Source organism: Crinia signifera, chromosome 9, assembly GCF_055691185.1.
Source record: "Crinia signifera chromosome 9, ASM5569118v1, whole genome shotgun sequence".
Classification (NCBI taxonomy): Eukaryota; Metazoa; Chordata; class Amphibia; order Anura; family Myobatrachidae; genus Crinia; species Crinia signifera.
The window spans coordinates 55,778,888-55,805,890 of record NC_139225.1 but is presented as its reverse complement, the minus strand read 5'-3'; the positions used below and the strand labels follow the sequence as shown (position 1 = coordinate 55,805,890).

Genomic DNA, 27,003 nt, shown 5'->3' with positions numbered 1-27,003 from the left:
ATTACCAACACATGATTTTTTTCAGTAAGCCAATACAGTTAGGAAACATTTTTATTAGCTTACCTGGTTATAGAAGTAGAAGAGGGCAAAAAAGTGCCTGTATCTCATCTACAGCCATACCACATTGGATACGCCCAATCTCGTCTGATCTTGGAAGCTAAGCAGCGTTGGGCCTGGTTAGTACTTAGGTGGGAGACTACATGGGAACACCAGGTGCTGTAGGTTTTTTCCCATTACCACTGTTTAGGCCCAATTCCAACTGCTTTTGGCAGCTAAACAGTGTTGAGCCTCTTTAGTAGTTTAATTTTAGACCACCTGCTAATATCATGTCTTGTAGGTCTTTTTACATTAACAAAACATGATTTTTTTCAGTAAGCCAATACAGTTAGGAAACTTTTTTATTAGCTTACATGGTTATAGAAGTAGAAGAGGGCAAAAAAGTGCCTGTATCTCATCTACAGCCATACCACATTGGATACGCCCAATCTCGTCTGATCTTGGAAGCTAAGCAGCGTTGGGCCTGGTTAGTACTTGGGTGGGAGACCATGTGGGAACACCAGGTGCTGTAGGTTTTTTCCCATTACTGGTAAATTGTTTTTATTCTCTAGCTATTTAAATTGGAAACTTTTTTTTTATTGCCAGTACAGACATTTGGAAGAGGTCAAACAGACACAATAGCCATCACCTAAAAACTTACCACACTGTTTAGGCCCAATTCCAACTGCTTTTGGCAGCTAAACAGTGTTGAGCCTCTTTCGTAGTTTAATTTGAGACCACCTGCTAATATCATGTCCTGTAGGTCTTTTTACATTAACAAAACATGATTTTTTTCAGTAAGCCAATACAGTTAGAAAACTTTTTTATTAGCTTACCTGGTTATAGAAGTAGAAGAGGGCAAAAAAGTGCCTGCATCTCACCTACAGCCATACCACATTGGATACGCCTAATCTCGACTGATCTTGGAAGCTAAGTAGTGTTGGGCCTGGTTAGTACTTGGGTGGGTGACCACATGGGAACACCAGGTGCTGTAGGTTTTTTCCCATTACTGGCAAATAGCTTTTTTTCTCTAGCTATTTAAATTGGAAACTTTTTTTTTATTGCCAGTACAGACATTTGGAAGAGGTCAAACAGACACAATAGCCATCACCTAAAAACTTACCACACTGTTTAGGCCCAATTCCAACTGCTTTTGGCAGCTAAACAGTGTTGAGCCTCTTTAGTAGTTTAATTTGAGACCACCTGCTAATATCATGTCCTGTAGGTCTTTTTACATTAACAAAACATGATTTTTTTCAGTAAGCCAATACAGTTAGGAAACTTTTTTATTAGCTTACCTGGTTATAGAAGTAGAAGAGGGCAAAAAAGTGACTGCATCTCACCTACAGCCATACCAGATTGGATACGCCCAATCTCGTCTGATCTTGGAAGCTAAGCAGTGTTAGGCCTGGTTAGTACTTGGGTGGGTGACCACATGGGACCACCAGGTGCTGTAGGTTTTTTTCCATTACTGGCAAATTGTTTTTATTCTCTAGCTATTTAAATTGGAAACTTTTTCTTTTTATTGCCGATACAGACATTTGGGAGAGGTCAAACAGACACAATAGCCATCACCTAAAGACTTACCACACTGTTTCAGCCCAATTCCAACTGCTTTTGGCAGCTAAACAGTGTTGAGCCTCTTTAGTAGTTTAATTTGAGACCACCTGCTAATATTATTTCCTGTAGGTCTTTTTACATTACCAACACATTATTTTTTTTCAGTAAGCCAATACAGTTAGAAGACTTTTTTATTAGCTTACCTGGTTATAGGAGTAGAAGAGGGCAAAAAAGTGCCTGTATCTCAGCTACAGCCATACCACATTGGATACACCCATTCTCGTCTGATCTTGGAAGCTAAGCAGTGTTGGGCCTGTTTAGTACTTGGGTGGGAGACCACATGGGAACACCAGGTGCTGTAGGTTTTTCCCATTACTGGCAAATTGTTTTTATTCTCTAGCTATTTAAATTGGAAACTTTTTCTTTTTATTGCCAATACAGACATTTGGGAGAGGTCAAACAGACACAATAGCCATCACCTAAAGACTTACCACACTGTTTAGGCCCAATTCCAACTGCTTTTGGCAGCTAAACAGTGTTGAGCCTCTTTAGTAGTTTAATTTGAGACCACCTGCTAATATCATGTCCTGTAGGTCTTTTTACATTACCAACACATTATTTTTTTTCAGTAAGCCAATACAGTTAGGAAACTTTTTTATTAGCTTACCTGGTTATAGAAGTAGAAGAGGGCAAAAAAGTGCCTGTATCTCAGCTACAGCCATACCACATTGGATACACCCATTCTCGTCTGATCTTGGAAGCTAAGCAGTGTTGGGCCTGTTTAGTACTTGGGTGGGAGACCACATGGGAACACCAGGTGCTGTAGGTTTTTCCCATTACTGGCAAATTGTTTTTATTCTCTAGCTATTTAAATTGGAAACTTTTTCTTTTTATTGCCAATACAGACATTTGGGAGAGGTCAAACAGACACAATAGACATCACCTAAAGACTTACCACACTGTTTAGGCCCAATTCCAACTGCTTTTGGCAGCTAAACAGTGTTGAGCTTCTTTAGTAGTTTAATTTGAGACCACCTGCTAATATCATGTCCTGTAGGTCTTTTTACATTACCAACACATGATTTTTTTTTCAGTAAGCCAATACAGTTAGGAAACTTTTTTATTAGCTTACATGGTTATAGAAGTAGAAGAGGGCAAAAAAGTGCCTGTATCTCACCTGCAGCCATACCACATTGGATACGCCCAATCTCATCTGATCTTAGAAGCTAAGCAGTGTTGGGCCTGGTTAGTACTTGGGTTGGAGACCACATGGGAACACCAGGTGCTGTAGGTTTTTCCCATTAGTGGCAAATAGTTTTTATTCTCTAGCTTTTTAAATTGGAAACTTTTTTCTCTTTATTGCCAGCACAGACATTTGGAAGAGGTCAAACATACACAATAGCCATCACCTAAAAACTTACGACACTGTTTAGGCCCAATTCCAACTGCTTTTGGCAGCTAAACAGTGTTGAGCCTCTTTAGTAGTTTAATTTGAGACCACCTGCTAATATCATGTCCTGTAGGTCTTTTTACATTACCAACACATGATTTTTTTCAGTAAGCCAATACAGTTAGAAAACATTTTTATTAGCTTACCTGGTTATAGAAGTAGAAGAGGGCAAAAAAGTGCTGGTATCTCACCTACAGCCATACCACATTGGATACACCCAATCTCGTCTGATCTTGGAAGCTAAGCAGTGTTGGGACTGGTTAGTACTTGGGTGGGAGACCACATGGGAACACCAGGTGCTGTAGGTTTTTTCCCATTACTGGCAAATTGTTTTTATTCTCTAGCTATTTAAATTGGAAACTTTTTTTGGTTTTTATGTATTATCTGGGCTCCCATGTTAAATGAAGCCCATTTTTTCATACCCCTACTATCCAACTACGCATGGAGTTGATTTGATATAGTGTGGCGAGCGCAGCGAGCCACCGTGACCGAAGCGTGGCGAGCGCAGCGAGCCCCGCGAGGAGACACGGTCTCATAAGAAAAACGGGAGCCCAGATATTACATAAGTACCCTTTTTTTTTTATTGCCAGTACAGACATTTGGAAGATGTCAAACAGACACAATAGCCATCACCTAAAAACTTACCACACTGTTTAGGCCCAATTCCAACTGCTTTTGGCAGCTAAACAGTGTTGAGCCTCTTTAGTAGTTTAATTTGAGACCACCTGCTAAAATCATGTCCTGTAGGTCTTTTTACATTACCAACACATGATTTTTTTCAGTAAGCCAATACAGCTAGGAAACATTTTTATTAGCTTACCTGGTTATAGAAGTAGAAGAGGGCAAAAAAGTGCCGGTATCTCACCTACAGCCATACAACATTGGATACGCCCAATCCCGTCTGATCTTGGAAGCTAAGCAGTGTTGGGTGTGGTTAGTACTTGGGTGGGAGACCACATAGGAACACCAGTTGCTGTTGGTTTTTTCCCATTACTGGCAAATTGTTTTTATTCTCTAGCTTTTTAAATTGGAAACTTTTTTCTCTTTATTGACAGTACAGATATTTGGAAGAGGTCAAACAGACACAATAGCCATCACCTTAAAACTTACCACACTGTTTAGGCCCAATTCCAACTGCTTTTGGCAGCTAAACAGTGTTGAGCCTCTTTAGTAGTTTAATTTGAGACCACCTGCTAATATCATGTCCTGTAGGTCTTTTTACATTACCAACACATGATTTTTTTCAGTAAGGCAATACAGATAGGAAACTTTTTTATTAGCTTACCTGGTTATAGAAGTAGAAGAGGGCAAAAAAGTGCCGGTATCTCACCTACAGCCATACCACATTGGATACGCCGTCTGATCTTGGAAGCTAAGCAGTGTTGGGCCTAGTTAATACTTGGGTGGGAGACCACATGGGAACACCAGGTGCTGTAGGTTTTTTCCCATTAATGGCAAATTGTTTTTATTCTCTTGCTATTTCAATTGGAAACTTTTTATTTTTATTGCCAATACAGACATTTGGGACAGGTCAAACAGACACAATAGCCATCACCTAAAGACTTACCACACTGTTTAGGCCCAATTCCAACTGCTTTTGGCAGCTAAACAGTGTTGAGCCTCTTTAGTAGTTTAATTTGAGACCACCTGCTAATATCATGTCCTGTAGGTCTTTTTACATTACCAACACATGATTTTTATCAGTAAGCCAATACAGTTAGGAAACATTTTTATTAGCTTACCTGGTTATAGAAGTAGAAGAGGGCAAAAAAGTGCCAGTATCTTACCTACAGCTATACCACATTGGATACACCCAATCTCGTCTGATCTTGGAAGCTAAGCAGTGTTGGGCCTGGTTAGTACTTGGGTGGGAGACCACATGGGAACACCAGGTGCTGTAGGTTTTTCCCATTACTGGCAAATTGTTTTTATTCTCTAGCTTTTTAAATTGGAAACTTTTTTCTCTTTATTGACAGTACAGATATTTGGAAGAGGTCAAACAGACACAATAGCCATCACCTAAAAACTTACCACACTGTTTAGGCCCAATTCCAACTGCTTTTGGCAGCTAAACAGTGTTGAGCCTCTTTAGTAGTTTAATTTGAGACCACCTGCTAATATCATGTCCTGTAGGTCTTTTTACATTACCAACACATGATTTTTTTCAGTAAGGCAATACAGATAGGAAACTTTTTTATTAGCTTACCTGGTTATAGAAGTAGAAGAGGGCAAAAAAGTGCCGGTATCTCACCTACAGCCATACCACATTGGATACGCCGTCTGATCTTGGAAGCTAAGCAGTGTTGGGCCTAGTTAATACTTGGGTGGGAGACCACATGGGAACACCAGGTGCTGTAGGTTTTTTCCCATTAATGGCAAATTGTTTTTATTCTCTTGCTATTTCAATTGGAAACTTTTTATTTTTATTGCCAATACAGACATTTGGGACAGGTCAAACAGACACAATAGCCATCACCTAAAGACTTACCACACTGTTTAGGCCCAATTCCAACTGCTTTTGGCAGCTAAACAGTGTTGAGCCTCTTTAGTAGTTTAATTTGAGACCACCTGCTAATATCATGTCCTGTAGGTCTTTTTACATTACCAACACATGATTTTTATCAGTAAGCCAATACAGTTAGGAAACATTTTTATTAGCTTACCTGGTTATAGAAGTAGAAGAGGGCAAAAAAGTGCCAGTATCTTACCTACAGCCATACTACATTGGATACGCCCAATCTCGTCTGATCTTGGAAGCTAAACAGTGTCGGGCCTGGTTAGTACTTGGGTGGGAGACCACATGGGAACACCAGGTGCTGTAGGTTTTTTCCCATTACTGGCAAATGGTTTTTATTCCCTTGCTATTTAAATTGGAAACTTTTTATTTTTATTGCCAATACAGACATTTGGGAGAGGTCAAACAGACACAATAGCCATCACCTAAAAACTTACCACACTGTTTAGGCCCAATTCCAACTGCTTTTGGCAGCTGAACAGTGTTGAGCCACTTTAGTAGTTTAATTTGAGACCACCTGCTAATATCATGTCCTGTAGGTCTTTTTACATTACCAACACATGATTTTTTTCAGTAAGCCAATACAGTTAGGAAACTTTTTTATTAGCTTACCTGGTTATAGAAGTAGAAGAGGGCAAAAAAGTGCCTGCATCTCACATACAGCCATACCACATTGGATACGCCCAATCTCGTCTGATCTTGGAAGCTAAGCAGCGTTGGGCCTGGTTAGTACTTGGGTTGGAGACATCATGGGAACACCAGGTGCTGTAGGTTTTTCCGATTACTGGCAAATAGTTTTTATTCTCTAGCTTTTTAAATTGGAAACTTTTTTCTCTGTATTGCCAGTACAGACATTTGGAAGAGGTCAAACATACACAATAGCCATCACCTAAAAACTTACCACACTGTTTAGGCCCAATTCCAACTGCTTTTGGCAGCTAAACAGTGTTGAGCCTCTTTAGTAGTTTAATTTGAGACCACCTGCTAATATCATGTCCTGTAGGTCTTTTTACATTACCAACACATGATTTTTTTCAGTAAGCCAATACAGTTAGGAAACTTTTTTATTAGCTTACCTGGTTATAGAAGTAGAAGAGGGCAAAAAAGTGCCTGCATCTCACATACAGCAATACCACATTGGATACGCCCAATCTCGTCTGAGCTTGGAAGCTAAGCAGTGTTGGGCCTGGTTAGTACTTGGGTGGGAGACCATGTGGGAACACCAGGTGCTGTAGGTTTTTTCCCATTACTGGTAAATTGTTTTTATTCTCTAGCTATTTAAATTGGAAACTTTTTTTTTATTGCCAGTACAGACATTTGGAAGAGGTCAAACAGACACAATAGCCATCACCTAAAAACTTACCACACTGTTTAGGCCCAATTCCAACTGCTTTTGGCAGCTAAACAGTGTTGAGCCTCTTTAGTAGTTTAATTTGAGACCACCTGCTAATATCATGTCCTGTAGGTCTTTTTACATTAACAAAACATGATTTTTTTCAGTAAGCCAATAAAGTTAGAAAACTTTTTTATTAGCTTACCTGGTTATAGAAGTAGAAGAGGGCAAAAAGTGCCTGCATCTCACCTACAGCCATACCACATTGGATTCGCCCAATCTCGTCTGATCTTGGAATCTAAGCAGTGTTGGGCCTGGTTAGTACTTGGGTGGGAGACCACATGGGAACACCAGGTGCTGTAGGTTTTTTCCCATTACTGGCAAATTGTTTTTATTCTCTAGCTATTTAAATTGGAAACTTTTTTTTTATTGCCAGTACAGACATTTGGAAGAGGTCAAACAGACATAATAGCCATCACCTAAAAACTTACCACACTGTTTAGGCCCAATTCCAACTGCTTTTGGCAGCTAAACAGTGTTGAGCCTCTTTAGTAGTTTAATTTGAGACCACCTGCTAATATCATGTCCTGTAGGTCTTTTTACATTACCAACACATGATTTTTTTCAGTAAGCCAATACAGTTAGGAAACTTTTTTATTAGCTTACCTGGTTATAGAAGTAGAAGAGGGCAAAAAGTGCCTGCATCTCACCTACAGCCATACCACATTGGATTCGCCCAATCTCGTCTGATCTTGGAATCTAAGCAGTGTTGGGCCTGGTTAGTACTTGGGTGGGAGACCACATGGGAACACCAGGTGCTGTAGGTTTTTTCCCATTACTGGCAAATTGTTTTTATTCTCTAGCTATTTAAATTGGAAACTTTTTTTTTTATTGCCAGTACAGACATTTGGAAGAGGTCAAACAGACTCAATAGCCATCACCTAAAAACTTACCACACTGTTTTGGCTCAATTCCAACTGCTTTTGGCAGCTAAACAGTGTTGAGCCTCTTTAGTAGTTTAATTTGAGACCACCTGCTAATATCATGTCCTGTAGGTCTTTTTACATTAACAAAACATGATTTTTTTCAGTAAGCCAATACAGTTAGGAAACTTTTTTATTAACTTACCTGGTTATAGAAGTAGAAGAGGGCAAAAAAGTGCCTGCATCTCACCTACAGCCATACCACATTGGATACGCCCAATCTCGTCTGATCTTGGAAGCTAAGCAGTGTTGGGCCTGGTTAGTACTTGGGTGGGTGGCCACATGGGAACACCAGGTGCTGTAGGTTTTTTTCCCATTACTGGCAAATTGTTTTTATTCTCTAGCTATTTAAATTGGAAACTTTTTCTTTTTATTGCCGATACAGACATTTGGGAGAGGTCAAACAGACACAATAGCCATCACCTCAAGACTTACCACACTGTTTCAGCCCAATTCCAACTGCTTTTGGCAGCTAAACAGTGTTGAGCCTCTTTAGTAGTTTCATTTGAGACCACCTGCTAATATTATGTCCTGTAGGTCTTTTTACATTACCAACACATGATTTTTTTCAGTAAGCCAATACAGTTAGAAAACTTTTTTATTAGCTTACCTGGTTATAGAAGTAGAAGAGGGCAAAAAAGTGCCTGCATCTCACCTACAGCCATACCACATTGGATACGACCAATCTCGTCTGATCTTGGAAGCTAAGCAGTGTTGGGCCTGGTTAGTACTTAGGTGGGTGACCACATGGGAACACCAGGTGCTGTAGGTTTTTTCCCATTACTGGCACATTGCTTTTTTTCCTCTAGCTATTTAAATTGGAAACTTTTTTTTTATTGCCAGTACAGACATTTGGAAGAGGTCAAACAGACACAATAGCCATCACCTAAAAACTTACCACACTGTTTAGGCCCAATTCCAACTGCTTTTGGCAGCTAAACAGTGTTGAGCCTCTTTAGTAGTTTAATTTGAGACCACCTGCTAATATCATGTCCTGTAGGTCTTTTTACATTACCAACACATGATTTTTTTCAGTAAGCCAATACAGTTAGGAAACTTTTTTATTAGCTTACCTGGTTATAGAAGTAGAAGAGGGCAAAAAAGTGCCTGCATTTCACCTACAGCCATACCACATTGGATTCGCCCAATCTCGTCTGATCTTGGAATCTAAGCAGTGTTGGGCCTGGTTAGTACTTGGGTGGGAGACCACATGGGAACACCAGGTGCTGTAGGTTTTTTCCCATTACTGGCAAATTGTTTTTATTCTCTAGCTATTTAAATTGGAAACTTTTTTTTTTATTGCCAGTACAGACATTTGGAAGAGGTCAAACAGACACAATAGCCATCACCTAAAAACTTACCACACTGTTTCGGCCCAATTCCAACTGCTTTTGGCAGCTAAACAGTGTTGAGCCTCTTTAGTAGTTTAATTTGAGACCACCTGCTAATATCATGTCCTGTAGGTCTTTTTACATTAACAAAACATGATTTTTTTCAGTAAGCCAATACAGTTAGGAAAATTTTTTATTAGCTTACCTGGTTATAGAAGTAGAAGAGGGCAAAAAAGTGCCTGCATCTCACCTACAGCCATACCACATTGGATTCGCCCAATCTCGTCTGATCTTGGAATCTAAGCAGTGTTGGGCCTGGTTAGTACTTGGGTGGGAGACCACATGGGAACACCAGGTGCTGTAGGTTTTTTCCCATTACTGGCAAATTGTTTTTATTCTCTAGCTATTTAAATTGGAAACTTTTTTTTTTATTGCCAGTACAGACATTTGGAAGAGGTCAAACAGACACAATAGCCATCACCTAAAAACTTACCACACTGTTTCGGCCCAATTCCAACTGCTTTTGGCAGCTAAACAGTGTTGAGCCTCTTTAGTAGTTTAATTTGAGACCACCTGCTAATATCATGTCCTGTAGGTCTTTTTACATTAACAAAACATGATTTTTTTCAGTAAGCCAATACAGTTAGGAAACTTTTTTATTAGCTTACCTGGTTATAGAAGTAGAAGAGGGCAAAAAAGTGACTGCATCTCACCTACAGCCATACCAGATTGGATACGCCCAATCTCGTCTGATCTTGGAAGCTAAGCAGTGTTAGGCCTGGTTAGTACTTGGGTGGGTGACCACATGGGACCACCAGGTGCTGTAGGTTTTTTTCCATTACTGGCAAATTGTTTTTATTCTCTAGCTATTTAAATTGGAAACTTTTTCTTTTTATTGCCGATACAGACATTTGGGAGAGGTCAAACAGACACAATAGCCATCACCTAAAGACTTACCACACTGTTTCAGCCCAATTCCAACTGCTTTTGGCAGCTAAACAGTGTTGAGCCTCTTTAGTAGTTTAATTTGAGACCACCTGCTAATATTATTTCCTGTAGGTCTTTTTACATTACCAACACATTATTTTTTTTCAGTAAGCCAATACAGTTAGAAGACTTTTTTATTAGCTTACCTGGTTATAGGAGTAGAAGAGGGCAAAAAAGTGCCTGTATCTCAGCTACAGCCATACCACATTGGATACACCCATTCTCGTCTGATCTTGGAAGCTAAGCAGTGTTGGGCCTGTTTAGTACTTGGGTGGGAGACCACATGGGAACACCAGGTGCTGTAGGTTTTTCCCATTACTGGCAAATTGTTTTTATTCTCTAGCTATTTAAATTGGAAACTTTTTCTTTTTATTGCCAATACAGACATTTGGGAGAGGTCAAACAGACACAATAGCCATCACCTAAAGACTTACCACACTGTTTAGGCCCAATTCCAACTGCTTTTGGCAGCTAAACAGTGTTGAGCCTCTTTAGTAGTTTAATTTGAGACCACCTGCTAATATCATGTCCTGTAGGTCTTTTTACATTACCAACACATTATTTTTTTTCAGTAAGCCAATACAGTTAGGAAACTTTTTTATTAGCTTACCTGGTTATAGAAGTAGAAGAGGGCAAAAAAGTGCCTGTATCTCAGCTACAGCCATACCACATTGGATACACCCATTCTCGTCTGATCTTGGAAGCTAAGCAGTGTTGGGCCTGTTTAGTACTTGGGTGGGAGACCACATGGGAACACCAGGTGCTGTAGGTTTTTCCCATTACTGGCAAATTGTTTTTATTCTCTAGCTATTTAAATTGGAAACTTTTTCTTTTTATTGCCAATACAGACATTTGGGAGAGGTCAAACAGACACAATAGACATCACCTAAAGACTTACCACACTGTTTAGGCCCAATTCCAACTGCTTTTGGCAGCTAAACAGTGTTGAGCTTCTTTAGTAGTTTAATTTGAGACCACCTGCTAATATCATGTCCTGTAGGTCTTTTTACATTACCAACACATGATTTTTTTTTCAGTAAGCCAATACAGTTAGGAAACTTTTTTATTAGCTTACATGGTTATAGAAGTAGAAGAGGGCAAAAAAGTGCCTGTATCTCACCTGCAGCCATACCACATTGGATACGCCCAATCTCATCTGATCTTAGAAGCTAAGCAGTGTTGGGCCTGGTTAGTACTTGGGTTGGAGACCACATGGGAACACCAGGTGCTGTAGGTTTTTCCCATTAGTGGCAAATAGTTTTTATTCTCTAGCTTTTTAAATTGGAAACTTTTTTCTCTTTATTGCCAGCACAGACATTTGGAAGAGGTCAAACATACACAATAGCCATCACCTAAAAACTTACGACACTGTTTAGGCCCAATTCCAACTGCTTTTGGCAGCTAAACAGTGTTGAGCCTCTTTAGTAGTTTAATTTGAGACCACCTGCTAATATCATGTCCTGTAGGTCTTTTTACATTACCAACACATGATTTTTTTCAGTAAGCCAATACAGTTAGAAAACATTTTTATTAGCTTACCTGGTTATAGAAGTAGAAGAGGGCAAAAAAGTGCTGGTATCTCACCTACAGCCATACCACATTGGATACACCCAATCTCGTCTGATCTTGGAAGCTAAGCAGTGTTGGGACTGGTTAGTACTTGGGTGGGAGACCACATGGGAACACCAGGTGCTGTAGGTTTTTTCCCATTACTGGCAAATTGTTTTTATTCTCTAGCTATTTAAATTGGAAACTTTTTTTGGTTTTTATGTATTATCTGGGCTCCCATGTTAAATGAAGCCCATTTTTTCATACCCCTACTATCCAACTACGCATGGAGTTGATTTGATATAGTGTGGCGAGCGCAGCGAGCCACCGTGACCGAAGCGTGGCGAGCGCAGCGAGCCCCGCGAGGAGACACGGTCTCATAAGAAAAACGGGAGCCCAGATATTACATAAGTACCCTTTTTTTTTTATTGCCAGTACAGACATTTGGAAGATGTCAAACAGACACAATAGCCATCACCTAAAAACTTACCACACTGTTTAGGCCCAATTCCAACTGCTTTTGGCAGCTAAACAGTGTTGAGCCTCTTTAGTAGTTTAATTTGAGACCACCTGCTAAAATCATGTCCTGTAGGTCTTTTTACATTACCAACACATGATTTTTTTCAGTAAGCCAATACAGCTAGGAAACATTTTTATTAGCTTACCTGGTTATAGAAGTAGAAGAGGGCAAAAAAGTGCCGGTATCTCACCTACAGCCATACAACATTGGATACGCCCAATCCCGTCTGATCTTGGAAGCTAAGCAGTGTTGGGTGTGGTTAGTACTTGGGTGGGAGACCACATAGGAACACCAGTTGCTGTTGGTTTTTTCCCATTACTGGCAAATTGTTTTTATTCTCTAGCTTTTTAAATTGGAAACTTTTTTCTCTTTATTGACAGTACAGATATTTGGAAGAGGTCAAACAGACACAATAGCCATCACCTTAAAACTTACCACACTGTTTAGGCCCAATTCCAACTGCTTTTGGCAGCTAAACAGTGTTGAGCCTCTTTAGTAGTTTAATTTGAGAACACCTGCTAATATCATGTCCTGTAGGTCTTTTTACATTACCAACACATGATTTTTTTCAGTAAGGCAATACAGATAGGAAACTTTTTTATTAGCTTACCTGGTTATAGAAGTAGAAGAGGGCAAAAAAGTGCCGGTATCTCACCTACAGCCATACCACATTGGATACGCCGTCTGATCTTGGAAGCTAAGCAGTGTTGGGCCTAGTTAATACTTGGGTGGGAGACCACATGGGAACACCAGGTGCTGTAGGTTTTTTCCCATTAATGGCAAATTGTTTTTATTCTCTTGCTATTTCAATTGGAAACTTTTTATTTTTATTGCCAATACAGACATTTGGGACAGGTCAAACAGACACAATAGCCATCACCTAAAGACTTACCACACTGTTTAGGCCCAATTCCAACTGCTTTTGGCAGCTAAACAGTGTTGAGCCTCTTTAGTAGTTTAATTTGAGACCACCTGCTAATATCATGTCCTGTAGGTCTTTTTACATTACCAACACATGATTTTTATCAGTAAGCCAATACAGTTAGGAAACATTTTTATTAGCTTACCTGGTTATAGAAGTAGAAGAGGGCAAAAAAGTGCCAGTATCTTACCTACAGCTATACCACATTGGATACACCCAATCTCGTCTGATCTTGGAAGCTAAGCAGTGTTGGGCCTGGTTAGTACTTGGGTGGGAGACCACATGGGAACACCAGGTGCTGTAGGTTTTTCCCATTACTGGCAAATTGTTTTTATTCTCTAGCTTTTTAAATTGGAAACTTTTTTCTCTTTATTGACAGTACAGATATTTGGAAGAGGTCAAACAGACACAATAGCCATCACCTAAAAACTTACCACACTGTTTAGGCCCAATTCCAACTGCTTTTGGCAGCTAAACAGTGTTGAGCCTCTTTAGTAGTTTAATTTGAGACCACCTGCTAATATCATGTCCTGTAGGTCTTTTTACATTACCAACACATGATTTTTTTCAGTAAGGCAATACAGATAGGAAACTTTTTTATTAGCTTACCTGGTTATAGAAGTAGAAGAGGGCAAAAAAGTGCCGGTATCTCACCTACAGCCATACCACATTGGATACGCCGTCTGATCTTGGAAGCTAAGCAGTGTTGGGCCTAGTTAATACTTGGGTGGGAGACCACATGGGAACACCAGGTGCTGTAGGTTTTTTCCCATTAATGGCAAATTGTTTTTATTCTCTTGCTATTTCAATTGGAAACTTTTTATTTTTATTGCCAATACAGACATTTGGGACAGGTCAAACAGACACAATAGCCATCACCTAAAGACTTACCACACTGTTTAGGCCCAATTCCAACTGCTTTTGGCAGCTAAACAGTGTTGAGCCTCTTTAGTAGTTTAATTTGAGACCACCTGCTAATATCATGTCCTGTAGGTCTTTTTACATTACCAACACATGATTTTTATCAGTAAGCCAATACAGTTAGGAAACATTTTTATTAGCTTACCTGGTTATAGAAGTAGAAGAGGGCAAAAAAGTGCCAGTATCTTACCTACAGCCATACTACATTGGATACGCCCAATCTCGTCTGATCTTGGAAGCTAAACAGTGTCGGGCCTGGTTAGTACTTGGGTGGGAGACCACATGGGAACACCAGGTGCTGTAGGTTTTTTCCCATTACTGGCAAATGGTTTTTATTCCCTTGCTATTTAAATTGGAAACTTTTTATTTTTATTGCCAATACAGACATTTGGGAGAGGTCAAACAGACACAATAGCCATCACCTAAAAACTTACCACACTGTTTAGGCCCAATTCCAACTGCTTTTGGCAGCTGAACAGTGTTGAGCCACTTTAGTAGTTTAATTTGAGACCACCTGCTAATATCATGTCCTGTAGGTCTTTTTACATTACCAACACATGATTTTTTTCAGTAAGCCAATACAGTTAGGAAACTTTTTTATTAGCTTACCTGGTTATAGAAGTAGAAGAGGGCAAAAAAGTGCCTGCATCTCACATACAGCCATACCACATTGGATACGCCCAATCTCGTCTGATCTTGGAAGCTAAGCAGCGTTGGGCCTGGTTAGTACTTGGGTTGGAGACATCATGGGAACACCAGGTGCTGTAGGTTTTTCCGATTACTGGCAAATAGTTTTTATTCTCTAGCTTTTTAAATTGGAAACTTTTTTCTCTGTATTGCCAGTACAGACATTTGGAAGAGGTCAAACATACACAATAGCCATCACCTAAAAACTTACCACACTGTTTAGGCCCAATTCCAACTGCTTTTGGCAGCTAAACAGTGTTGAGCCTCTTTAGTAGTTTAATTTGAGACCACCTGCTAATATCATGTCCTGTAGGTCTTTTTACATTACCAACACATGATTTTTTTCAGTAAGCCAATACAGTTAGGAAACTTTTTTATTAGCTTACCTGGTTATAGAAGTAGAAGAGGGCAAAAAAGTGCCTGCATCTCACATACAGCAATACCACATTGGATACGCCCAATCTCGTCTGAGCTTGGAAGCTAAGCAGTGTTGGGCCTGGTTAGTACTTGGGTGGGAGACCATGTGGGAACACCAGGTGCTGTAGGTTTTTTCCCATTACTGGTAAATTGTTTTTATTCTCTAGCTATTTAAATTGGAAACTTTTTTTTTATTGCCAGTACAGACATTTGGAAGAGGTCAAACAGACACAATAGCCATCACCTAAAAACTTACCACACTGTTTAGGCCCAATTCCAACTGCTTTTGGCAGCTAAACAGTGTTGAGCCTCTTTAGTAGTTTAATTTGAGACCACCTGCTAATATCATGTCCTGTAGGTCTTTTTACATTAACAAAACATGATTTTTTTCAGTAAGCCAATAAAGTTAGAAAACTTTTTTATTAGCTTACCTGGTTATAGAAGTAGAAGAGGGCAAAAAGTGCCTGCATCTCACCTACAGCCATACCACATTGGATTCGCCCAATCTCGTCTGATCTTGGAATCTAAGCAGTGTTGGGCCTGGTTAGTACTTGGGTGGGAGACCACATGGGAACACCAGGTGCTGTAGGTTTTTTCCCATTACTGGCAAATTGTTTTTATTCTCTAGCTATTTAAATTGGAAACTTTTTTTTTATTGCCAGTACAGACATTTGGAAGAGGTCAAACAGACATAATAGCCATCACCTAAAAACTTACCACACTGTTTAGGCCCAATTCCAACTGCTTTTGGCAGCTAAACAGTGTTGAGCCTCTTTAGTAGTTTAATTTGAGACCACCTGCTAATATCATGTCCTGTAGGTCTTTTTACATTACCAACACATGATTTTTTTCAGTAAGCCAATACAGTTAGGAAACTTTTTTATTAGCTTACCTGGTTATAGAAGTAGAAGAGGGCAAAAAGTGCCTGCATCTCACCTACAGCCATACCACATTGGATTCGCCCAATCTCGTCTGATCTTGGAATCTAAGCAGTGTTGGGCCTGGTTAGTACTTGGGTGGGAGACCACATGGGAACACCAGGTGCTGTAGGTTTTTTCCCATTACTGGCAAATTGTTTTTATTCTCTAGCTATTTAAATTGGAAACTTTTTTTTTTATTGCCAGTACAGACATTTGGAAGAGGTCAAACAGACTCAATAGCCATCACCTAAAAACTTACCACACTGTTTTGGCTCAATTCCAACTGCTTTTGGCAGCTAAACAGTGTTGAGCCTCTTTAGTAGTTTAATTTGAGACCACCTGCTAATATCATGTCCTGTAGGTCTTTTTACATTAACAAAACATGATTTTTTTCAGTAAGCCAATACAGTTAGGAAACTTTTTTATTAACTTACCTGGTTATAGAAGTAGAAGAGGGCAAAAAAGTGCCTGCATCTCACCTACAGCCATACCACATTGGATACGCCCAATCTCGTCTGATCTTGGAAGCTAAGCAGTGTTGGGCCTGGTTAGTACTTGGGTGGGTGGCCACATGGGAACACCAGGTGCTGTAGGTTTTTTTCCCATTACTGGCAAATTGTTTTTATTCTCTAGCTATTTAAATTGGAAACTTTTTCTTTTTATTGCCGATACAGACATTTGGGAGAGGTCAAACAGACACAATAGCCATCACCTCAAGACTTACCACACTGTTTCAGCCCAATTCCAACTGCTTTTGGCAGCTAAACAGTGTTGAGCCTCTTTAGTAGTTTCATTTGAGACCACCTGCTAATATTATGTCCTGTAGGTCTTTTTACATTACCAACACATGATTTTTTTCAGTAAGCCAATACAGTTAGAAAACTTTTTTATTAGCTTACCTGGTTATAGAAGTAGAAGAGGGCAAAAAAGTGCCTGCATCTCACCTACAGCCATACCACATTGGATACGACCAATCTCGTCTGATCTTGGAAGCTAAGCAGTGTTGGGCCTGGTTAGTACTTAGGTGGGTGACCACATGGGAACACCAGGTGCTGTAGGTTTTTTCCCATTACTGGCACATTGCTTTTTTTCTCTAGCTATTTAAATTGGAAACTTTTTTTTTATTGCCAGTACAGACATTTGGAAGAGGTCAAACAGACACAATAGCCATCACCTAAAAACTTACCACACTGTTTAGGCCCAATTCCAACTGCTTTTGGCAGCTAAACAGTGTTGAGCCTCTTTAGTAGTTTAATTTGAGACCACCTGCTAATATCATGTCCTGTAGGTCTTTTTACATTACCAACACATGATTTTTTTCAGTAAGCCAATACAGTTAGGAAACTTTTTTATTAGCTTACCTGGTTATAGAAGTAGAAGAGGGCAAAAAAGTGCCTGCATTTCACCTACAGCCATACCACATTGGATTCGCCCAATCTCGTCTGATCTTGGAATCTAAGCAGTGTTGGGCCTGGTTAGTACTTGGGTGGGAGACCACATGGGAACACCAGGTGCTGTAGGTTTTTTCCCATTACTGGCAAATTGTTTTTATTCTCTAGCTATTTAAATTGGAAACTTTTTTTTTTATTGCCAGTACAGACATTTGGAAGAGGTCAAACAGACACAATAGCCATCACCTAAAAACTTACCACACTGTTTCGGCCCAATTCCAACTGCTTTTGGCAGCTAAACAGTGTTGAGCCTCTTTAGTAGTTTAATTTGAGACCACCTGCTAATATCATGTCCTGTAGGTCTTTTTACATTAACAAAACATGATTTTTTTCAGTAAGCCAATACAGTTAGGAAAATTTTTTATTAGCTTACCTGGTTATAGAAGTAGAAGAGGGCAAAAAAGTGCCTGCATCTCACCTACAGCCATACCACATTGGATTCGCCCAATCTCGTCTGATCTTGGAATCTAAGCAGTGTTGGGCCTGGTTAGTACTTGGGTGGGAGACCACATGGGAACACCAGGTGCTGTAGGTTTTTTCCCATTACTGGCAAATTGTTTTTATTCTCTAGCTATTTAAATTGGAAACTTTTTTTTTTATTGCCAGTACAGACATTTGGAAGAGGTCAAACAGACACAATAGCCATCACCTAAAAACTTACCACACTGTTTCGGCCCAATTCCAACTGCTTTTGGCAGCTAAACAGTGTTGAGCCTCTTTAGTAGTTTAATTTGAGACCACCTGCTAATATCATGTCCTGTAGGTCTTTTTACATTAACAAAACATGATTTTTTTTCAGTAAGCCAATACAGTTAGGAAATTTTTTTATTAACTTACCTGATTATAGAAGTAGAAGAGGGCAAAAAAGTGCCTGCATCTCACCTACAGCCATACCACATTGGATACGCCCAATCTCTTCTGATCTTGGAAGCTAAGCAGTGTTGGGCCTGGTTAGTACTTGGGTGGGTGACCACATGGTGCTGTAGGTTTTTCCCATTACTGGCAAATAGTTTTTATTCTCTAGCTTTTTGCATTGGAAACTTTTTTCTCTTTATTGCCAGTACAGACATTTGGAAGAGGTCAAACAGACACAATAGCCATCACCTAAAAACTTACCACACTGTTTAGGCCCAATTCCAACTGCTTTTGGCAGCTAAACAGTGTTGAGCCTCTTTAGTAGTTTAATTTGAGACCACCTGCTAATATCATGTCCTGTAGGTCTTTTTACATTAACAAAACATGATTTTTTTCAGTAAGCAAATACAGTTAGGAAACTTTTTTATTAGCTTACCTGGTTATAGAAGTAGAAGAGGGCAAAAAAGTGCCTGCATCTCACCTACAGCCATACCAGATTGGATACGCCCAATCTCGTCTGATCTTGGAAGCTAAGCAGTGTTGGGCCTGGTTAGTACTTGGGTGGGTGACCACATGGGAACACCAGGTGCTGTAGGTTTTTTCCTATTAATGGCAAATTGTTTTTATTCTCTAGCTATTTAAATTGGAAATTTTTTCTTTTTATTGCCGATACAGACATTTGGGAGAGGTCAAACAGACACAATAGCCATCACCTAAAGACTTACCACACTGTTTCAGCCCAATTCCAACTGCTTTTGGCAGCTAAACAGTGTTGAGCCTCTTTAGTAGTTTAATTTGAGACCACCTTCTAATATCATGTCCTGTAGGTCTTTTTACATTACCAACACATGATTTTTTTCAGTAAGCCAATACAGTTAGGAAACTTTTTTATTAGCTTACCTGGTTATAGAAGTAGAAGAGGGCAAAAAAGTGCCTGCATCTCACATACAGCCATACCACATTGGATACGCCCAATCTCGTCTGATCTTGGAAGCTAAGCAGTGTTGGGCCTGGTTAGTACTTGGGTTGGAGACAACATGGGAACACCAGGTGCTGTAGGTTTTTCCCATTACTGGCAAATAGTTTTTATTCTCTAGCTTTTTAAATTGGAAACTTTTTTCTCTGTATTGCCAGTACAGACATTTGGAAGAGGTCAAACATACACAATAGCCATCACCTAAAAACTTACCACACTGTTTAGGCCCAATTCCAACTGATTTGGCAGCTAAACAGTGTTGAGCCTCTTTAGTAGTTTAATTTGAGACCACCTGCTAATATCATGTCCTGTAGGTCTTTTTACATTAACAAAACATGATTTTTTTCAGTAAGCCAATACAGTTAGAAAACTTTTTTATTAGCTTACCTGGTTATAGAAGTAGAAGAGGACTAAAAAGTGCCTGCATCTCACCTACAGCCATACCACATTGGATACGCCCAATCTCGTCTGATCTTGGAAGCTAAACAGTGTTGGGCCTGGTTAGTACTTGGGTGGGTGACCACATGGGAACACCAGGTGCTGTAGGTTTTTTCCCATTACTGGCAAATTGCTTTTTTTCTCTAGCTATTTAAATTGGAAACTTTTTTTTTATTGCCAGTACAGACATTTGGAAGAGGTCAAACAGACACAATAGCCATCACCTAAAAACTTACCACACTGTTTAGGCCCAATTCCAACTGCTTTTGGCAGCTAAACAGTGTTGAGCCTCTTTAGTAGTTTAATTTGAGACCACCTGCTAATATCATGTCCTGTAGGTCTTTTTACATTACCAACACATGATTTTTTTCAGTAAGCCAATACAGTTAGGAAACTTTTTTATTAGCTTACCTGGTTATAGAAGTAGAAGAGGGCAAAAAAGTGCATGCATCTCACCTACAGCCATACCAGATTGGATTCGCCCAATCTCGTCTGATCTTGGAATCTAAGCAGTGTTGGGCCTGGTTAGTACTTGGGTGGGAGACCACATGGGAACACCAGGTGCTGTAGGTTTTTTCCCATTACTGGCAAATTGTTTTTATTCTCTAGCTATTTAAATTGGAAACTTTTTTTTTTTATTGCCAGTACAGACATTTGGAAGAGGTCAAACAGACACAATAGCCATCACCTAAAAACTTACCACACTGTTTCGGCCCAATTCCAACTGCTTTTGGCAGCTAAACAGTGTTGAGCCTCTTTAGTAGTTTAATTTGAGACCACCTGCTAATATCATATCCTGTAGGTCTTTTTACATTAAAAAAACATGATTTTTTTCAGTAAGCCAATACCGTTAGGAAACTTTTTTATTAACTTACCTGGTTATAGAAGTAGAAGAGGGCAAAAAAGTGCCTGCATCTCACCTACAGCCATACCACATTGGATACGCCCAATATCGTCTGATCTTGGAAGCTAAGCAGTGTTGGGCCTGGTTAGTACTTGGGTGGGTGGCCACATGGTGCTGTAGGTTTTTCCCATTACTGGCAAATAGTTTTTATTCTCTAGCTTTTTAAATTGGAAACTTTTTTCTCTTTATTGCCAGTACAGACATTTGGAAGAGGTCAAACAGACACAATAGCCATCACCTAAAAACTTACCACACTGTTTAGGCCCAATTCCAACTGCTTTTTTCAGCTAAACAGTGTTGAGCCTCTTTAGTAGTTTATTTTGAGACCACCTGCTAATATCATGTCCTGTAGGTCTTTTTACATTAACAAAACATGATTTTTTTCAGTAAGCCAATACAGTTAGGAAACTTTTTTATTAGCTTACCTGGTTATAGAAGTAGAAGAGGGCAAAAAAGTGTCTGCATCTCACCTACAGCCATACCAGATTGGATACGCCCAATCTCGTCTGATCTTGGAAGCTAAGCAGTGTTGGGCCTGGTAAGTACTTGGGTGGGTGACCACATGGGAACACCAGGTGCTGTAGGTTTTTTCCCATTACTGGCAAATTGTTTTTATTCTCTAGCTATTTAAATTGGAAACTTTTTCTTTTTATTGCCGATACAGACATTTGGGAGAGGTCAAACAGACACAATAGCCATCACCTAAAGACTTACCACACTGTTTAGGCCCAATTCCAACTGCTTTTGGCAGCTAAACAGTGTTGAGCCTCTTTAGTAGTTTAATTTGAGACCACCTGCTAATATTATGTCCTGTAGGTCTTTTTACATTACCAACACATGATTTTTTTTCAGTAAGCCAATACAGTTAGGAAACTTTTTTATTAGCTTACCTGGTTATAGAAGTAGAAGAGGGCAAAAAAGTGCCTGCATCTCACCTACAGCCATACCAGATTGGATACGCCCAATCTCGTCTGATCTTGGAAGCTAAGCAGTGTTGGGCCTGGTAAGTACTTGGGTGGGTGACCACATGGGAACACCAGGTGCTGTAGGTTTTTTCCCATTACTGGCAAATTGTTTTTATTCTCTAGCTATTTAAATTGGAAACTTTTTCTTTTTATTGCCGATACAGACATTTGGGAGAGGTCAAACAGACACAATAGCCATCACCTAAAGACTTACCACACTGTTTAGGCCCAATTCCAACTGCTTTTGGCAGCTAAACAGTGTTGAGCCTCTTTAGTAGTTTAATTTGAGACCACCTGCTAATATTATGTCCTGTAGGTCTTTTTACATTACCAACACATGATTTTTTTTCAGTAAGCCAATACAGTTAGGAAACTTTTTTATTAGCTTACCTGGTTATAGAAGTAGAAGAGGGCAAAAAAGTGCCTGCATCTCACCTACAGCCATACCACATTGGATACGCCCAATCTCGTCTGATCTTGGAAACTAAGCAGTGTTGGGCCTGGTTAGTACTTGGGTGGGTGACCACATGGGAACACCACGTGCTGTAGGTATTTTCCCATTACTGGCAAATTGTTTTTATTCTCTAGCTATTTAAATTGGAAACTTTTTTTTTTATTGCCAGTACAGACATTTGGAAGAGGTCAAACAGACACAATAGCCATCACCTAAAAACTTACCACACTGTTTAGGCCCAATTCCAACTGCTTTTGGCAGCTAAACAGTGTTGAGCCTCTTTAGTAGTTTAATTTGAGACCACCTGCTAATATCATGTCCTGTAGGTCTTTTTACATTAACAAAACATGATTTTTTTCAGTAAGCCAATACAGTTAGGAAACTTTTTTATTAACTTACCTGGTTATAGAAGTAGAAGAGGGCAAAAAAGTGCCTGCATCTCACCTACAGCAATACCACATTGGATACGCTTAATCTCGTCTGATCTTGGAAGCTAAGCAGTGTTGGGCCTGGTTAGTACTTGGGTGGGTGACCACATGGTGCTGTAGGTTTTTCCCATTACTGGCAAATAGTTTTTATTCTCTAGCTTTTTAAATTGGAAACTTTTTTCTCTTTATTGCCAGTACAGACATTTGGAAGAGGTCAAACAGACACAATAGCCATCACCTAAAAACTTACCACACTGTTTAGGCCCAATTCCAACTGCTTTTGGCAGCTAAACAGTGTTGAGCCTCTTTAGTAGTTTAATTTGAGACCACCTGCTAATATCATGTCCTGTAGGTCTTTTTACATTACCAACACATGATTTTTTTCAGTAAGCCAATACAGTTAGGAAACTTTTTTATTAGCTTACCTGGTTATAGAAGTAGAAGAGGGCAAAAAAGTGCATGCATCTCACCTACAGCCATACCAGATTGGATTCGCCCAATCTCGTCTGATCTTGGAATCTAAGCAGTGTTGGGCCTGGTTAGTACTTGGGTGGGAGACCACATGGGAACACCAGGTGCTGTAGGTTTTTTCCCATTACTGGCAAATTGTTTTTATTCTCTAGCTATTTAAATTGGAAACTTTTTTTTTTTATTGCCAGTACAGACATTTGGAAGAGGTCAAACAGACACAATAGCCATCACCTAAAAACTTACCACACTGTTTCGGCCCAATTCCAACTGCTTTTGGCAGCTAAACAGTGTTGAGCCTCTTTAGTAGTTTAATTTGAGACCACCTGCTAATATCATATCCTGTAGGTCTTTTTACATTAACAAAACATGATTTTTTTCAGTAAGCCAATACCGTTAGGAAACTTTTTTATTAACTTACCTGGTTATAGAAGTAGAAGAGGGCAAAAAAGTGCCTGCATCTCACCTACAGCCATACCACATTGGATACGCCCAATATCGTCTGATCTTGGAAGCTAAGCAGTGTTGGGCCTGGTTAGTACTTGGGTGGGTGGCCACATGGTGCTGTAGGTTTTTCCCATTACTGGCAAATAGTTTTTATTCTCTAGCTTTTTAAATTGGAAACTTTTTTCTCTTTATTGCCAGTACAGACATTTGGAAGAGGTCAAACAGACACAATAGCCATCACCTAAAAACTTACCACACTGTTTAGGCCCAATTCCAACTGCTTTTTTCAGCTAAACAGTGTTGAGCCTCTTTAGTAGTTTATTTTGAGACCACCTGCTAATATCATGTCCTGTAGGTCTTTTTACATTAACAAAACATGATTTTTTTCAGTAAGCCAATACAGTTAGGAAACTTTTTTATTAGCTTACCTGGTTATAGAAGTAGAAGAGGGCAAAAAAGTGTCTGCATCTCACCTACAGCCATACTAGATTGGATACGCCCAATCTCGTCTGATCTTGGAAGCTAAGCAGTGTTGGGCCTGGTAAGTACTTGGGTGGGTGACCACATGGGAACACCAGGTGCTGTAGGTTTTTTCCCATTACTGGCAAATTGTTTTTATTCTCTAGCTATTTAAATTGGAAACTTTTTCTTTTTATTGCCGATACAGACATTTGGGAGAGGTCAAACAGACACAATAGCCATCACCTAAAGACTTACCACACTGTTTAGGCCCAATTCCAACTGCTTTTGGCAGCTAAACAGTGTTGAGCCTCTTTAGTAGTTTAATTTGAGACCACCTGCTAATATTATGTCCTGTAGGTCTTTTTACATTACCAACACATGATTTTTTTTCAGTAAGCCAATACAGTTAGGAAACTTTTTTATTAGCTTACCTGGTTATAGAAGTAGAAGAGGGCAAAAAAGTGCCTGCATCTCACCTACAGCCATACCAGATTGGATACGCCCAATCTCGTCTGATCTTGGAAGCTAAGCAGTGTTGGGCCTGGTAAGTACTTGGGTGGGTGACCACATGGGAACACCAGGTGCTGTAGGTTTTTTCCCATTACTGGCAAATTGTTTTTATTCTCTAGCTATTTAAATTGGAAACTTTTTCTTTTTATTGCCGATACAGACATTTGGGAGAGGTCAAACAGACACAATAGCCATCACCTAAAGACTTACCACACTGTTTAGGCCCAATTCCAACTGCTTTTGGCAGCTAAACAGTGTTGAGCCTCTTTAGTAGTTTAATTTGAGACCACCTGCTAATATTATGTCCTGTAGGTCTTTTTACATTACCAACACATGATTTTTTTTCAGTAAGCCAATACAGTTAGGAAACTTTTTTATTAGCTTACCTGGTTATAGAAGTAGAAGAGGGCAAAAAAGTGCCTGCATCTCACCTACAGCCATACCACATTGGATACGCCCAATCTCGTCTGATCTTGGAAGCTAAGCAGTGTTGGGCCTGGTTAGTACTTGGGTGGGTGACCACATGGGAACACCACGTGCTGTAGGTTTTTTCCCATTACTGGCAAATTGTTTTTATTCTCTAGCTATTTAAATTGGAAACTTTTTTTTTTATTGCCAGTACAGACATTTGGAAGAGGTCAAACAGACACAATAGCCATCACCTAAAAACTTACCACACTGTTTAGGCCCAATTCCAACTGCTTTTGGCAGCTAAACAGTGTTGAGCCTCTTTAGTAGTTTAATTTGAGACCACCTGCTAATATCATGTCCTGTAGGTCTTTTTACATTAACAAAACATGATTTTTTTCAGTAAGCCAATACAGTTAGGAAACTTTTTTATTAACTTACCTGGTTATAGAAGTAGAAGAGGGCAAAAAAGTGCCTGCATCTCACCTACAGCAATACCACATTGGATACGCTTAATCTCGTCTGATCTTGGAAGCTAAGCAGTGTTGGGCCTGGTTAGTACTTGGGTGGGTGACCACATGGTGCTGTAGGTTTTTCCCATTACTGGCAAATAGTTTTTATTCTCTAGCTTTTTAAATTGGAAACTTTTTTCTCTTTATTGCCAGTACAGACATTTGGAAGAGGTCAAACAGACACAATAGCCATCACCTAAAAACTTACCAAACTGTTTAGGCCCAATTCCAACTGCTTTTGGCAGCTAAACAGTGTTGAACCTCTTTAGTAGTTTAATTTGAGACCACGTGCTAATATTATGTCCTGTAGGTCTTTTTACATTAACAAAACATGATTTTTTTCAGTAAGCCAATACAGTTAGGAAACTTTTTTATTAGCTTACCTGGTTATAGAAGTAGAAGAGGGCAAAAAAGTGCCTGCATCTCACCTACAGCCATACCAGATTGGATACGCCCAATCTTGTCTGATCTTGGAAGCTAAGCAGTGTTGGGCCTGGTTAGTACTTGGGTGGGTGACCACATGGGAACACCAGGTGCTGTAGGTTTTTTCCCATTACTGGCAAATTGTTTTTATTCTCTAGCTATTTAAATTGGAAACTTTTTCTTTTTATTGCCGATACAGACATTTGGGAGAGGTCAAACAGACACAATTGCCATCACCTAAAGACTTACCACACTGTTTCAGCCCAATTCCAACTGCTTTTGGCAGCTAAACAGTGTTGAGCCTCTTTAGTAGTTTAATTTTAGACCACCTGCTAATATTTTGTCCTGTAGGTCTTTTTACATTACCAACACATGATTTTTTTTCAGTAAGCCAATACAGTTAGGAAACTTTTTTATTAGCTTACCTGGTTATAGAAGTAGAAGAGGGCAAAAAAGTGCCTGCATCTCACCTATAGCCATACCAGATTGGATACGTCCAATCTCGTCTGATCTTGGAAGCTAAGCAGTGTTGGGCCTGGTTAGTACTTGGGTGGGTGACCACATGGGAACACCAGGTGCTTTAGGTTTTTTCCCATTACTGGCAAATTGTTTTTATTCTCTAGCTATTTAAATTGGAAACTTTTTCTTTTTATTGCCAATACAGACATTTGGGAGAGGTCAAACAGACACAATAGCCATCACCTAAAGACTTACCACACTGTTTAGGCCCAATTCCAACTGCTTTTGGCAGCTAAACAGTGTTGAGCCTCTTTAGTAGTTTAATTTGAGACCACCTGCTAATATCATGTCCTGTAGGTCTTTTTACATTACCAACACATGATTTTTTTCAGTAAGCCAATACAGTTAGGAAACTTTTTTATTAGCTTACCTGGTTATAGAAGTAGAAGAGGGCAAAAAAGTGCCGATATCTTACCTACAGCAATACTACATTGGATACGCCCAATCTCGTCTGATCTTGGAAGCTAAACAGTGTTGGGCCTGGTTAGTACTTGGGTGGGTGACCACATGGGAACACCAGGTGCTGTAGGTTTTTTCCCATTACTGGCAAATGGTTTTTATTCTCTTGCTATTTAAATTGGAAACTTTTTATTTTTATTGCCAATACAGACTTTTGGGAGAGGTCAAACAGACACAATAGCCATCACCTAAAA

General features: G+C 39.6%; 45 non-coding genes and 9 pseudogenes across 45 annotated transcripts; all 54 read left to right on the top strand.

The window, feature by feature from the left end:
- The first annotated feature begins 106 nt into the window (after window positions 1–106).
- LOC146039229 (5S ribosomal RNA) lies at window positions 107–225 on the top strand. The gene has a single exon (XR_014462753.1). It is a non-coding gene; the product is annotated as a 5S ribosomal RNA (ribosomal RNA).
- Window positions 226–453: 228 nt separating this feature from the next.
- On the top strand, window positions 454–572 carry LOC146038825 (5S ribosomal RNA). The gene has a single exon (XR_014462385.1). It is a non-coding gene; the product is annotated as a 5S ribosomal RNA (ribosomal RNA).
- A 343-nt stretch (window positions 573–915) lies between these two features.
- On the top strand, window positions 916–1,034 carry LOC146039167 (5S ribosomal RNA). Its single transcript, XR_014462696.1, has one exon. It is a non-coding gene; the product is annotated as a 5S ribosomal RNA (ribosomal RNA).
- Window positions 1,035–1,377: 343 nt separating this feature from the next.
- LOC146039656 (5S ribosomal RNA) lies at window positions 1,378–1,496 on the top strand (annotated as a pseudogene).
- Window positions 1,497–1,842: 346 nt separating this feature from the next.
- Window positions 1,843–1,961, top strand: LOC146039280 (5S ribosomal RNA). Its single transcript, XR_014462799.1, has one exon. It is a non-coding gene; the product is annotated as a 5S ribosomal RNA (ribosomal RNA).
- A 345-nt stretch (window positions 1,962–2,306) lies between these two features.
- Window positions 2,307–2,425, top strand: LOC146039279 (5S ribosomal RNA). Its single transcript, XR_014462798.1, has one exon. It is a non-coding gene; the product is annotated as a 5S ribosomal RNA (ribosomal RNA).
- A 346-nt stretch (window positions 2,426–2,771) lies between these two features.
- On the top strand, window positions 2,772–2,890 carry LOC146039485 (5S ribosomal RNA). Its single transcript, XR_014462986.1, has one exon. It is a non-coding gene; the product is annotated as a 5S ribosomal RNA (ribosomal RNA).
- A 345-nt stretch (window positions 2,891–3,235) lies between these two features.
- On the top strand, window positions 3,236–3,354 carry LOC146038499 (5S ribosomal RNA). Its single transcript, XR_014462085.1, has one exon. It is a non-coding gene; the product is annotated as a 5S ribosomal RNA (ribosomal RNA).
- A 555-nt stretch (window positions 3,355–3,909) lies between these two features.
- Window positions 3,910–4,028, top strand: LOC146039763 (5S ribosomal RNA; annotated as a pseudogene).
- Window positions 4,029–4,374: 346 nt separating this feature from the next.
- Window positions 4,375–4,486, top strand: LOC146039886 (5S ribosomal RNA; annotated as a pseudogene).
- A 345-nt stretch (window positions 4,487–4,831) lies between these two features.
- Window positions 4,832–4,950, top strand: LOC146037626 (5S ribosomal RNA). Its single transcript, XR_014461286.1, has one exon. It is a non-coding gene; the product is annotated as a 5S ribosomal RNA (ribosomal RNA).
- Window positions 4,951–5,295: 345 nt separating this feature from the next.
- Window positions 5,296–5,407, top strand: LOC146039885 (5S ribosomal RNA; annotated as a pseudogene).
- Window positions 5,408–5,752: 345 nt separating this feature from the next.
- Window positions 5,753–5,871, top strand: LOC146038686 (5S ribosomal RNA). Its single transcript, XR_014462256.1, has one exon. It is a non-coding gene; the product is annotated as a 5S ribosomal RNA (ribosomal RNA).
- Window positions 5,872–6,216: 345 nt separating this feature from the next.
- LOC146039274 (5S ribosomal RNA) lies at window positions 6,217–6,335 on the top strand. The gene has a single exon (XR_014462793.1). It is a non-coding gene; the product is annotated as a 5S ribosomal RNA (ribosomal RNA).
- A 345-nt stretch (window positions 6,336–6,680) lies between these two features.
- On the top strand, window positions 6,681–6,799 carry LOC146039218 (5S ribosomal RNA). Its single transcript, XR_014462743.1, has one exon. It is a non-coding gene; the product is annotated as a 5S ribosomal RNA (ribosomal RNA).
- Window positions 6,800–7,141: 342 nt separating this feature from the next.
- Window positions 7,142–7,260, top strand: LOC146039019 (5S ribosomal RNA). Its single transcript, XR_014462561.1, has one exon. It is a non-coding gene; the product is annotated as a 5S ribosomal RNA (ribosomal RNA).
- A 342-nt stretch (window positions 7,261–7,602) lies between these two features.
- On the top strand, window positions 7,603–7,721 carry LOC146039018 (5S ribosomal RNA). The gene has a single exon (XR_014462560.1). It is a non-coding gene; the product is annotated as a 5S ribosomal RNA (ribosomal RNA).
- A 344-nt stretch (window positions 7,722–8,065) lies between these two features.
- LOC146037827 (5S ribosomal RNA) lies at window positions 8,066–8,184 on the top strand. The gene has a single exon (XR_014461469.1). It is a non-coding gene; the product is annotated as a 5S ribosomal RNA (ribosomal RNA).
- Window positions 8,185–8,530: 346 nt separating this feature from the next.
- LOC146038525 (5S ribosomal RNA) lies at window positions 8,531–8,649 on the top strand. The gene has a single exon (XR_014462110.1). It is a non-coding gene; the product is annotated as a 5S ribosomal RNA (ribosomal RNA).
- Window positions 8,650–8,993: 344 nt separating this feature from the next.
- LOC146039017 (5S ribosomal RNA) lies at window positions 8,994–9,112 on the top strand. Its single transcript, XR_014462559.1, has one exon. It is a non-coding gene; the product is annotated as a 5S ribosomal RNA (ribosomal RNA).
- Window positions 9,113–9,456: 344 nt separating this feature from the next.
- Window positions 9,457–9,575, top strand: LOC146039016 (5S ribosomal RNA). Its single transcript, XR_014462558.1, has one exon. It is a non-coding gene; the product is annotated as a 5S ribosomal RNA (ribosomal RNA).
- A 344-nt stretch (window positions 9,576–9,919) lies between these two features.
- Window positions 9,920–10,038, top strand: LOC146039655 (5S ribosomal RNA; annotated as a pseudogene).
- A 346-nt stretch (window positions 10,039–10,384) lies between these two features.
- LOC146039278 (5S ribosomal RNA) lies at window positions 10,385–10,503 on the top strand. The gene has a single exon (XR_014462797.1). It is a non-coding gene; the product is annotated as a 5S ribosomal RNA (ribosomal RNA).
- A 345-nt stretch (window positions 10,504–10,848) lies between these two features.
- Window positions 10,849–10,967, top strand: LOC146039277 (5S ribosomal RNA). The gene has a single exon (XR_014462796.1). It is a non-coding gene; the product is annotated as a 5S ribosomal RNA (ribosomal RNA).
- Window positions 10,968–11,313: 346 nt separating this feature from the next.
- On the top strand, window positions 11,314–11,432 carry LOC146039484 (5S ribosomal RNA). Its single transcript, XR_014462985.1, has one exon. It is a non-coding gene; the product is annotated as a 5S ribosomal RNA (ribosomal RNA).
- Window positions 11,433–11,777: 345 nt separating this feature from the next.
- Window positions 11,778–11,896, top strand: LOC146038498 (5S ribosomal RNA). The gene has a single exon (XR_014462084.1). It is a non-coding gene; the product is annotated as a 5S ribosomal RNA (ribosomal RNA).
- Window positions 11,897–12,451: 555 nt separating this feature from the next.
- Window positions 12,452–12,570, top strand: LOC146039762 (5S ribosomal RNA; annotated as a pseudogene).
- Window positions 12,571–12,916: 346 nt separating this feature from the next.
- LOC146039884 (5S ribosomal RNA) lies at window positions 12,917–13,028 on the top strand (annotated as a pseudogene).
- A 345-nt stretch (window positions 13,029–13,373) lies between these two features.
- Window positions 13,374–13,492, top strand: LOC146037613 (5S ribosomal RNA). Its single transcript, XR_014461275.1, has one exon. It is a non-coding gene; the product is annotated as a 5S ribosomal RNA (ribosomal RNA).
- A 345-nt stretch (window positions 13,493–13,837) lies between these two features.
- LOC146039882 (5S ribosomal RNA) lies at window positions 13,838–13,949 on the top strand (annotated as a pseudogene).
- Window positions 13,950–14,294: 345 nt separating this feature from the next.
- Window positions 14,295–14,413, top strand: LOC146038685 (5S ribosomal RNA). The gene has a single exon (XR_014462255.1). It is a non-coding gene; the product is annotated as a 5S ribosomal RNA (ribosomal RNA).
- A 345-nt stretch (window positions 14,414–14,758) lies between these two features.
- LOC146039273 (5S ribosomal RNA) lies at window positions 14,759–14,877 on the top strand. The gene has a single exon (XR_014462792.1). It is a non-coding gene; the product is annotated as a 5S ribosomal RNA (ribosomal RNA).
- Window positions 14,878–15,222: 345 nt separating this feature from the next.
- On the top strand, window positions 15,223–15,341 carry LOC146039217 (5S ribosomal RNA). The gene has a single exon (XR_014462742.1). It is a non-coding gene; the product is annotated as a 5S ribosomal RNA (ribosomal RNA).
- A 342-nt stretch (window positions 15,342–15,683) lies between these two features.
- LOC146039014 (5S ribosomal RNA) lies at window positions 15,684–15,802 on the top strand. Its single transcript, XR_014462557.1, has one exon. It is a non-coding gene; the product is annotated as a 5S ribosomal RNA (ribosomal RNA).
- Window positions 15,803–16,144: 342 nt separating this feature from the next.
- Window positions 16,145–16,263, top strand: LOC146039013 (5S ribosomal RNA). Its single transcript, XR_014462556.1, has one exon. It is a non-coding gene; the product is annotated as a 5S ribosomal RNA (ribosomal RNA).
- A 344-nt stretch (window positions 16,264–16,607) lies between these two features.
- Window positions 16,608–16,726, top strand: LOC146037826 (5S ribosomal RNA). Its single transcript, XR_014461468.1, has one exon. It is a non-coding gene; the product is annotated as a 5S ribosomal RNA (ribosomal RNA).
- Window positions 16,727–17,072: 346 nt separating this feature from the next.
- On the top strand, window positions 17,073–17,191 carry LOC146038524 (5S ribosomal RNA). Its single transcript, XR_014462109.1, has one exon. It is a non-coding gene; the product is annotated as a 5S ribosomal RNA (ribosomal RNA).
- A 343-nt stretch (window positions 17,192–17,534) lies between these two features.
- On the top strand, window positions 17,535–17,653 carry LOC146039012 (5S ribosomal RNA). Its single transcript, XR_014462555.1, has one exon. It is a non-coding gene; the product is annotated as a 5S ribosomal RNA (ribosomal RNA).
- A 344-nt stretch (window positions 17,654–17,997) lies between these two features.
- Window positions 17,998–18,116, top strand: LOC146039010 (5S ribosomal RNA). The gene has a single exon (XR_014462553.1). It is a non-coding gene; the product is annotated as a 5S ribosomal RNA (ribosomal RNA).
- Window positions 18,117–18,461: 345 nt separating this feature from the next.
- Window positions 18,462–18,570, top strand: LOC146039928 (5S ribosomal RNA; annotated as a pseudogene).
- A 345-nt stretch (window positions 18,571–18,915) lies between these two features.
- Window positions 18,916–19,034, top strand: LOC146038415 (5S ribosomal RNA). Its single transcript, XR_014462008.1, has one exon. It is a non-coding gene; the product is annotated as a 5S ribosomal RNA (ribosomal RNA).
- A 345-nt stretch (window positions 19,035–19,379) lies between these two features.
- LOC146038897 (5S ribosomal RNA) lies at window positions 19,380–19,498 on the top strand. The gene has a single exon (XR_014462449.1). It is a non-coding gene; the product is annotated as a 5S ribosomal RNA (ribosomal RNA).
- Window positions 19,499–19,842: 344 nt separating this feature from the next.
- On the top strand, window positions 19,843–19,961 carry LOC146037628 (5S ribosomal RNA). Its single transcript, XR_014461288.1, has one exon. It is a non-coding gene; the product is annotated as a 5S ribosomal RNA (ribosomal RNA).
- A 343-nt stretch (window positions 19,962–20,304) lies between these two features.
- Window positions 20,305–20,423, top strand: LOC146039536 (5S ribosomal RNA). Its single transcript, XR_014463032.1, has one exon. It is a non-coding gene; the product is annotated as a 5S ribosomal RNA (ribosomal RNA).
- A 799-nt stretch (window positions 20,424–21,222) lies between these two features.
- Window positions 21,223–21,341, top strand: LOC146038697 (5S ribosomal RNA). The gene has a single exon (XR_014462267.1). It is a non-coding gene; the product is annotated as a 5S ribosomal RNA (ribosomal RNA).
- A 346-nt stretch (window positions 21,342–21,687) lies between these two features.
- On the top strand, window positions 21,688–21,806 carry LOC146038696 (5S ribosomal RNA). The gene has a single exon (XR_014462266.1). It is a non-coding gene; the product is annotated as a 5S ribosomal RNA (ribosomal RNA).
- Window positions 21,807–22,152: 346 nt separating this feature from the next.
- LOC146039398 (5S ribosomal RNA) lies at window positions 22,153–22,271 on the top strand. Its single transcript, XR_014462906.1, has one exon. It is a non-coding gene; the product is annotated as a 5S ribosomal RNA (ribosomal RNA).
- A 798-nt stretch (window positions 22,272–23,069) lies between these two features.
- LOC146039534 (5S ribosomal RNA) lies at window positions 23,070–23,188 on the top strand. Its single transcript, XR_014463031.1, has one exon. It is a non-coding gene; the product is annotated as a 5S ribosomal RNA (ribosomal RNA).
- Window positions 23,189–23,987: 799 nt separating this feature from the next.
- On the top strand, window positions 23,988–24,106 carry LOC146039154 (5S ribosomal RNA). Its single transcript, XR_014462684.1, has one exon. It is a non-coding gene; the product is annotated as a 5S ribosomal RNA (ribosomal RNA).
- Window positions 24,107–24,452: 346 nt separating this feature from the next.
- LOC146038694 (5S ribosomal RNA) lies at window positions 24,453–24,571 on the top strand. The gene has a single exon (XR_014462265.1). It is a non-coding gene; the product is annotated as a 5S ribosomal RNA (ribosomal RNA).
- A 346-nt stretch (window positions 24,572–24,917) lies between these two features.
- Window positions 24,918–25,036, top strand: LOC146038575 (5S ribosomal RNA). Its single transcript, XR_014462156.1, has one exon. It is a non-coding gene; the product is annotated as a 5S ribosomal RNA (ribosomal RNA).
- Window positions 25,037–25,834: 798 nt separating this feature from the next.
- Window positions 25,835–25,953, top strand: LOC146039164 (5S ribosomal RNA). The gene has a single exon (XR_014462693.1). It is a non-coding gene; the product is annotated as a 5S ribosomal RNA (ribosomal RNA).
- Window positions 25,954–26,299: 346 nt separating this feature from the next.
- LOC146039548 (5S ribosomal RNA) lies at window positions 26,300–26,418 on the top strand. The gene has a single exon (XR_014463043.1). It is a non-coding gene; the product is annotated as a 5S ribosomal RNA (ribosomal RNA).
- Window positions 26,419–26,763: 345 nt separating this feature from the next.
- LOC146038771 (5S ribosomal RNA) lies at window positions 26,764–26,882 on the top strand. Its single transcript, XR_014462335.1, has one exon. It is a non-coding gene; the product is annotated as a 5S ribosomal RNA (ribosomal RNA).
- Window positions 26,883–27,003: the final 121 nt, after the last annotated feature.